The sequence below is a fragment of the Chrysochloris asiatica genome, unplaced genomic scaffold (genome assembly GCF_000296735.1).
Source record: "Chrysochloris asiatica unplaced genomic scaffold, ChrAsi1.0 scaffold00135, whole genome shotgun sequence".
NCBI classification, from domain to species: Eukaryota; Metazoa; Chordata; class Mammalia; order Afrosoricida; family Chrysochloridae; genus Chrysochloris; species Chrysochloris asiatica.
Window position 1 is genome coordinate 7,602,275 of NW_006408653.1, and position 9,411 is coordinate 7,611,685.

Genomic DNA, 9,411 nt, shown 5'->3' on the forward strand with positions numbered 1-9,411 from the left:
ATATATATATATCTTGAAGTTCAATGCTGTCTGTGATAAGAAAATATCCATATGTGTTATCCATGGGGGGGAAATGAGGTGTGCTGCTCCTGTAAAACATTACAGTCTCAGAAACACTATACATGGCAAGTATAATAACAATTGTGAGATTGGTACAGGACCAGGCAGTGTTTCATTCTATTATGCATTGGGTTACTATGAGTCGGAAGTGACTTGACATCACCTAACAACAACATGAGTCAGAATCAACTTGATGACAGTAAATTTTTTGTTTTGTTTTGGTATTCAGTAAAAGACTATTATTAGCAATTCTCATTATCACTCAGTGACTCCAAAGAGAGTGACCCTGTTGCTTTTTAACCACATAATTGCAAATATTATCTCTCTTTCTCTCTATTTTTCTTTCATATTTTTATCAGTCTCTTCTTTCTTTGTGATTTTATGTTGAACATTTATTGTAGAAATTTTCTAACTTACAAAAAGTAGAAAGAATATGAGCTTTCAGATATCATCACCCTACTTCAATAATCATTAACTTATACCTAATCTTCTAAAAGGTTAATTCTTGATAGGAAAAATAAAGGCCCCATTTTTCTCTTTAGTTTTCTTTTAGATAGGGTCACTTGAGTTTCTCTTATTTAAATTTCAAATATCTAAGGAATTATTCCAAGCATAAATATTGCTCACGTTTTACTTTTAGCTCATTTTTATAAAAAGTAGTTTAGTCTTTTAGGAACTATGGTTCACATTGTTAAAAGCTGCAACCATTTAACAAAAGATACATGACCCATCAAATTGCCAAACAGCAAGGAATCAAGGCAAGTATGTGAACTTGATTAGGATCTGAAATCTGTGAAAAGTTTTAAATCCTCTAGGAAACTTTTTCCTGAGTTTTGCCCAAGGGTTGGATTCTAAACAAAATACAAAGAAAATGAGCTAAACCAAGCTTTGTCCCCTAATTAGAAGAATTCCCCACAGCTCTATCATTAAAAATTGGGCCTTTGTCTTCAAATGTGGGCCTCCAAAGTCTAGGTTGTTGGTGCAGAACCACTGAAGTTATTACAAACCACATCTCATGGACTCTGAAAATGATTTCTTAGTAATGGCAAACTAATTATGTGATTACCAGATTCTCTTCATGTGCCATTATTCATAGGAAACTGGAAACTATGCCTGTTTTCAAGGCAAATTACTCATTTCGAATGATGCCTCAAAATGTAGATTCTCATCTGTGGGTCCAAACTGAAAAATCCAGGCCAAATTTCATATTAAAACTTCTAAACAGTCAACCTTCTCTGTGCCAGCAAACAGTCTGTGATGACTGGGGGAATTCTAAATGGGAGATGGGAATGAAAAGACTGGAGTCTTCTGCATAGTCCCTTCCATCCAAATGTTTCAGGGGAATTAAAATCACAACCAGTTTTCTGCTCATAACTCAGAAAGCACAGCATAACTATTTTCCCCTTGACAAATCCATAGTACACCAACTTTTGGCTCCATTTCTCTGATAATGACAACAGGATATACATGAAATCCAGATACATATGGCTGCTCTCCCAAAGTCATTATTACCCTGAGAACTGAGAAGACAATAGTAAAGTTAGGAAGCAGGCTAGGGACAGCTTATTCACTACAGAAGGGAGAGAACCTACCTACACCTGGTGTAAAGAACAAAGAGGATTCCTGCCAAAATAGAGGCAATAGAATATGGCAGTAAGGAAAGCAACAGAGAAATGATAGACACATAACTTGCAAGTTCAAGAATTCCTTGGGGTTTGAGCCATGTTCCATTTATTCTTGTAACCACTGTGTTTGGCACGTAGTAGGAATGCAATGAATGTTTGGTAAATTCAATTTGGTTGAAATGAGAAGAAACAGATTGACCCAATGTAGCTTACAGTGTTTCTAAGCATAATTAATTCTTAAGGCTCTCAAAATCATCTGAGAGTTGCTTGCAGGCTCAGTAATAAATTTCATCTAATGAAAACTCTTAAGACCAGATATGAATTTCATTAAAGGAGTCAGCATGCCAGCAGCTAGAATATGAGTAAAACATTAAAGAAGGTCTTTATATCACCAGGGTCAGGGGACAGAACAGGATATAGGTTAATTTGCTTAATCAAGCTTTTGCTATATGGAATTTGTTTCCAGGAACAGGAGATAATCTGTCTTAGGTCTGAATCAGTGTGATAACAAGTAGTATTATAAGAGAGTGTGTGCAACTAGAACTTGACAGTGAGCTGATACTTGCTGGGACATGCAGCTGTGGCCAGAATAGCTTCTACAGGCAAACCGTGGGCTACATAGCACAAAGAGCTACACATAATAGGCCCACAAGAAATGTCAGCCAAGATGAAATAAATTGCTTAGATTGGGGTTTGGCAGTAGCGTCACTAGGGGAATAGGAAGGATATGGACCACACTGGATGACACTGTCTATAAAATTTTTGTGTAGTATTTCAATAAAATTTTATTATTGTTTTATAAAAATATCCCTATAGTTAGTTATACAACAACAACAACAAAATTTGTAATAAAACCAGCTAACATGCAATGTATCAATGTACCTACAAGGTTAAAACACTATTGTAATTCACTTTTTGAACCTTCCAATGTACTTCTGTGGCCAGTAGGATAAGCACTCGACTGCAAGGTTAGTTTGAACCACAGAATCATCAGTTCAAACTCACCAGCGACTTCTCAGACACCCTATACAGGGTTGTTATGAGTTAGAACCAACTCAATGGCACTTAACAACAGCAAAAACAATGGACTGCTAACTGCAAGGTTGATGGTTCAAACCCACCAGCTGCTTCACAGAAACCTTATACAGTAGGAACCAACTCAAAGACACTTAATAATAACAGTGTACTACAGGCAGGGCTATTATTATTATCTAATCTCAATGACCCTTTAAGTCACGTGGTTTCATTTGCACTTGCTACAAGCTGCTATTTTCATTGCTATAGTGTTTTTTGTTTGGTTTGGTTTGGTTTTTTTTTTGCTACAGTGTTTTTTTATAGTTGCTTATTTTGTCTGATTTTGGGGTGTTTTAGCTACAGCATGTGGTAATTAGTATTTATGAAACTCTAGCAATAACTTTTTTGATAATGAAGTAGTTATTAAAGGAAACAAAATAATCAAATCCATTGCCATCAAGTAGATTCTGACTCATAGCAACCCCAAAGGACAGAGTAGAACTGATGCTTTGGGTTTCCAAGACGAAATCTTTACAGGAGAAAACAGCCTCATCTTTCTCCCAAGAAGCAGCTGGTGGGTTTGAACCATTGACCTTGAGGTTAACAGCCCAACACTGAACTCATAGAACCACCAGAGCTCCTGATTAAAGGAAAAGGAGGAATTTTTTTTTTTAAAGACTGCACTTCAGTTAGTAATAATGTTGTATCTAACAATGTTGTAATTCAATGTAGAAAATTTAACTAAAAAAAATTGTTAATATTCAAGTAGTCTAAGAAATATTACACTTAAGCAATATACAGTTATATTTATCACACATTAGCCTATGACTTCGGGAATGCTGTGGCTCTGTAGGATAAGCATTGGACTGTGAACTGCAAGTTTCAAGGTTTGAGTCCACCAATCACTCCGCAGGAAAAAGATCCTTTCTGCTGCTGCAGAGATTGACAACCTCGGAAACCCAACAAAGTGCCTACTCCACAGCACTTAATAACAGCAACATTCTATGATTAAAATTGATAATAAGCATTACTGAAGAGTCTTTTCTGTGGTGTGGTATGAAGGGAGATCTGTGGCTGGGGGAGGGGGAGGGGCTGTGACAGGAAGAGTCACCTCTACAGCCCTGGTGGCACCAACCTAAAGGATTCCCTGGGGTTTGGTCTCCATTAAAACAACTCCATGAGGCTGTCTCATTTCTACAGTGAAGTTTGCTGCTCTAAGTTCCAAATAACTCGCAAGTTCAATCTTGTTAAACAGCACCAAACTTTTCATTCAGGTGTGGCCTCGGCAAAGCTGATAACAATTACGCACTTTCCCTGACCTTGTCCCAACTTTCCTGTAAATAGGTATGTCATAAAGAAAAGAAAAAAAAAAATTGCCGAATGGTAACCTAATGTCAACTCCAACTGTGGGGGGCGGCTGCTAAGTTGCTCTGTAGTGTCTGGCTGGAGGAATGCTTTCTGCTGCCACTTTAATGTACTCAAAAGGAAGGGTGTGACACCGGAGGTCTAATAGACAAGACTGTAAATTGCATCTTCTTTTTGTAAGCCAAAGATGAGCTCTCTACCAATAAGCATCTGGCCCTCCCACTGTGTCCTGTCTAAGCAGAAGGAAGTGTTGGTAGTAGAGACAATGTGACAGGCTACAGACAAAAATAATTACTTGAATCAGTACAAGTTACATTGGCTGTGTTGATTTAAGATGCACTATTAGCTACTGTACCGAGTCACTGCTTGATTTCTTTTTGTTGTGTTTGCTTTCGTCCCAAGAGAACAAATAAGTACAAGGCTGGAAACCAGAGAGTACATAAACCAGATAAGATGCAATTAGTTAAACATTTAAGCTTAAAAAAAATAATAATAATAAAAAGCTAGCCTTTGATTGTTGTTGCTAAGTGCTGCCATAGCAACCGTGCATAGAGTTTCTGAGGAGCAGCTGGTGAGCTTGAACCGCCAACATTACAGTTCAAATAGCTTTATAGTTTGGCGCATTAACCCACAGCGCCACACCAGGTCACTGTTTGGTAGGAGGCAAGAAATTGCTAACTAAAAGGCTTGAACATGTTTTCATCTTTGGGACAACAGTTAAGTGTTTATAATATCTAAATATTAGCATATTTAGATGTTATAGATATTAGCATATTGATTATGAATCGGGCTGGAACCCCAAGGTCAACAGTTCGAAACTACTAGCTGTTCCTCAGGATAAAGATGAGGCTTTCTGCTCCCATGAAGATTTACAGCCTCAGGAACCCTGTACAGGGTCGCTATGAGTCGGAATCAACTCCACAGCACCTCACAACAACGACACTTTATAATATCTAAGGAGTCCTGGTGTGGCGCTGCGGAATAATGTGTCGGACTGCCAAGTCATTTGAAATGCAAGGTCAATGGTTCAAGCTCACCAGCTACTCCTTGGAAACCCTATACAGGGTCACCATGGGTCGGAATCGACTCCACGGCACTTAAAAACAACAACAACATTTATAAGATCTTAGATTAAGTGCTTTAAATGAAAAGATATAACCTGATATTGCTAAAATAGAATCTTCTTTATTTCCAAATGCTGTTTGGTAGAGAGAGATTTTTATAAGAAAAATCAATATATGTTATAGTACGTAGTGGTCACGAATGGGGCTGCTAACCTCAAGGTCGGCAGTTCGAAACTACCAGCTGTTCCGCAGGAGAAAGATGAGGCTTTCAGCTCCGTAAAGATTTACAGCCTCGGAAACCCTGTGCATTGTCACTATGAGTCAGAACCGACTCTACGGTACTTAACAACAACAACAACTACTATTTGAAAAATAGCCTAGACTACTGTTTGAGAAAAGTTGTATGGTGCACGTGACAATTCACTTGATTCAGATAAAGATGAATTTGGGTTTAAGTCCTAACTCTGCCACCAGACTAGCTCTATGGATTTGGAAACATTCCTAACAATTTCCTCCCCTGCACCATTTTGCTGTTATTAAGTGCTATCGATTTGGTTCCAACTCATCAAAACCCTGTATAGGGTTTCCGAGGAGCAGTTATAGGTTTGAAATGCTGATCTTGCACTTAGCAGTTCAGTGCTGATCCTACAGCACCACACCAGGGCTCCTCTCATGTATCACGATGAGTTGTAATACCTACTACTTCACAGAGTTGTGGTAAGGATTAAAACAGCAAGATATACAAGCCACTCAGCGTAGGACTGCTAGTGAAATTACATCCTTTAAAGAAGCCCCTTCATCCCACCATTATTGTAAAGGAACAATCCCTCTGTCAACAAGTCAGTTGCAACTTATAGTGACTCTATAAGACAGTAGAACTGCCCCCAAAGGGTTTCCAAGGCTGTTAATCTTGAGGGAAGCAGATTGCTGTATCTTTCTCACTCAGGATGACTAGTGGGTTTGAACTGCCAACCTTTTAGTTTGCAGTTGAACACTTTAACCCCTGCACCCCAAGAGCTTCTTATAAAGAAAAATCCAACACCATTCTGCAAAAAATGACATTATAAAAGATGAACTATTTCTATATAAGCACCTATGGGTTTTTTTAGATGTAATAATATGAAAGCATACTGGTATAGAGCTGTAGGATAAGCACTGACCTGTGAGGTTAGTTTGAATCTCAAAGTCTGTGGTTCAAACTTACCATCTGCTCCTCAGAAACCCTATATAAGGTCACTATGAGTTAGAACTGACTCAAGGGCACTTAACAACAGCAATATAAAAATGTAGCAAAAAAAATGAAACCGTTGGTTGAGAAGAACCAAGAGTTGAAATAAGAAATTGAGCTAGTTCTTAGAAGAGATAAAATTTTAGGCCAGACTTTGTACCTGAGTCTCTCCATCAGACAAGCCAAGTTGGCTCAGTCTACCTTAGGAAATTTTTATGAGACCCAAATAAGAAAACCACATGAAAGAGCTCTGAAAAGGTCAAATGAAGAGACGACATTTTCATAATTCCATAGCTTGAAATTATACATTTTCATATCCACTCAGTCTTTAGTCATTCCTCTGAAATTTAGCTTATATAATCATACACAAAACAGAAACAAAAAAAAAAACAAAAAAACTTGATTAGTATAAAAAGATAAATTTCTGATATCCAGCATCAGAGAAGAATTCAATTCCTTGTATATGTTTTTATAAAATATCATCAATGATGCAGAATTTACTGGACACTCAATGTTAATATTAAAGTTCTCCAGATATTCTAGGAAAATTACAAAACAATCACCAATTCTATAAAATCATACAGATCAACAAACATCACATACAACAAAAAAATCCATTGACTCTTACAGGATCCTTAACAGAACCCTTCATTCAGTCAGAGTACACAGTGATTCTTCTTACTTTGCTTACTTAATTGTTATGAATGAATGAGTCAGAAATCAAGGTTCTGGCAGACAGGGGTCCTGGGATATGCCCTCACATGTGGCTAGTGAATAAATGATTTGAAATAATCGTTTCAAATGGCACACATTCATTGCTGGTGTCAGGTTCATTGTTACTAGCCTTTGAAAAGCAATATGGTAAAATCTATTAAGAGTCATAAAAAGCCCATATATTTTCACCCTAGTCATCACACTTCTGGGAATTAATCCTAAGGAAATAATTCAGGACATGACAAAAAGCTGTATGCACAAATATGTTTGTGGCAGCTTCGTGTATAAATTTGAAATCACTTAAGTGTTCAAGCATTGTTATAATTAATGAGCCATAATTATAAAGATAATGTAGCAACTCAGGACCATATTAATAATAAAATAGTAAACTACAGAAGCAAAATATAAAATGGGATTATACCATGGTAATGACTTCAAATGTATAAAAAATTTGGTATGTGCATGATGACCAGAAATAATATGCAAAAATAAATATGAAGTGTTATGCAAATGAAGAAAGTCCACAAGTGTAGTCATTACAAGTCAGCTGCTCACCTCAAGGTCTGCAGTTCAAAACTACCAGACCCTCACAGGAAAAAGATGAGTCATTCTATTCCTGTAAAGATTTACTGCCTTGGAAACCCTATGCAAGGTCATTATGAGTTGATACCATCATGCAAATGAGATGAAAATCGTTTTTGCTTCTTTTTCTTAACTTTGCTGTTTTGCACAATTAACAGAAATAAATATTGATGGAAACATTCTTCATTGAATAGAGCATGATGGCTTTCAAGCTACTGGAATTATCTAATTTAACTTTCATAACAACATTAGGGTTGTGATGAGGAACCACGTAAGCAGATCACTTGCCATTTGACAAATGAAAAAGCTGAGGTTCAGACAAATTCAAATTTTGTCAAATTCAAGAATTTGCTAGTAGTGACCAAGCAAGATGTAAACCCAAGTCTACCTGTTGACCCCTTCTCAGTTGTTGTTTCTCTAAACTGCCTACTTTCAGCCACACCACGAGCAGACTGATTCCTCTGAGACTAGTTGAACTGTGTTAATTCTCTCAGCTTATGAAACTTTGAAAGGACAGTTGTCTTATAAAGATCCTTCCCTATTAACATCTGGTCTCACCTATTCATCTCACAGTGACTGTCCTGTGGATCATGAGCAGAATTTGTGAGAATCATAGCAGACTCGAACTGAGAGTTGGATATTATCTTGTATTATATAAATATCAGCAAAAACATTGATTTAAACCATTTGAAAAATAATCGGCTTAGTTGTCTACTCACAAACCTTCATTCCTCAGCTCAAAACAATGAGTCACTCCAAAAAGTAAAATTGAGTATATAAATTCCAAAGTGAGCTTTATCCTCCAAATCTCAGGGATTCCGGTAAAATCTGACCAGATCTGGTACATGTCCAGTAAATCCAGCTGCAAGTGGCAGGTGCTGCTGAGAACAGCCCACATTTTCAGCTACAGTCAAAATAAGAAAAGAACTTAAAAGAACACTTTATTCAAATTTTGTTTCTGTATATCCAGAGCCTCCATCTCTGCTTATGATCTACTGGTGATTACTGATGTAATGCTGGTTTTGCAGAAACAAATCCATAGGGTAAAAAGAAAATACTGAGAGGAGAAAAGAATGGAAAAAGAGAAGGGGAAATAGCTCAACCAAAGAAAAAATAAATTTTACAGGAAAAGAGATGATGAATTATCAGCACTTTGTGCTATGAAATATTAAATGTAAAATGCCTGGTATATTGTAGCAACTTAATAAAAAGATGATAAAGTGTTGTACTATGTAAGTATCCTTACTAAAAAATAAAGAAGAAATTATATGATTGGAATATCAGTATTTTTCATCCATTAAAGATTGTCAACAACTGCTAACATTATAAATAGGAGGGCAGTCAAGTAATACATGCCCCCAGCGGAGACACCAGACATCACCTATGAGATAGTCTTGCTGATTATAAAATAAATAAATAAAATTTAACTTTATTTCTTTTTTTTAATGTTTTACTGTGAATTATATGATAGTTTACATGGGAGAATATTCATTTTACATTCATCTTACTGTATATCATTTCATTGCCATGGTTACATCATTTCCATGCATCATCAGCCAACCAAAGGGTATATACTACAAACCTGCCATGCCCCACCCCCTTCATCAGCACACAGCCTCTCTCCCTCTCTGTGTCTAAAGTCCCCAACTGCTCCATCTCTCCACATCATCATCTCTGCCTCCATCTCAGGCATCACTGCTTCTCTGGGTAGGGTCCTGCTCTCCACTTTTCTCTATTGATGGTCCCAAGACCTCAGCTC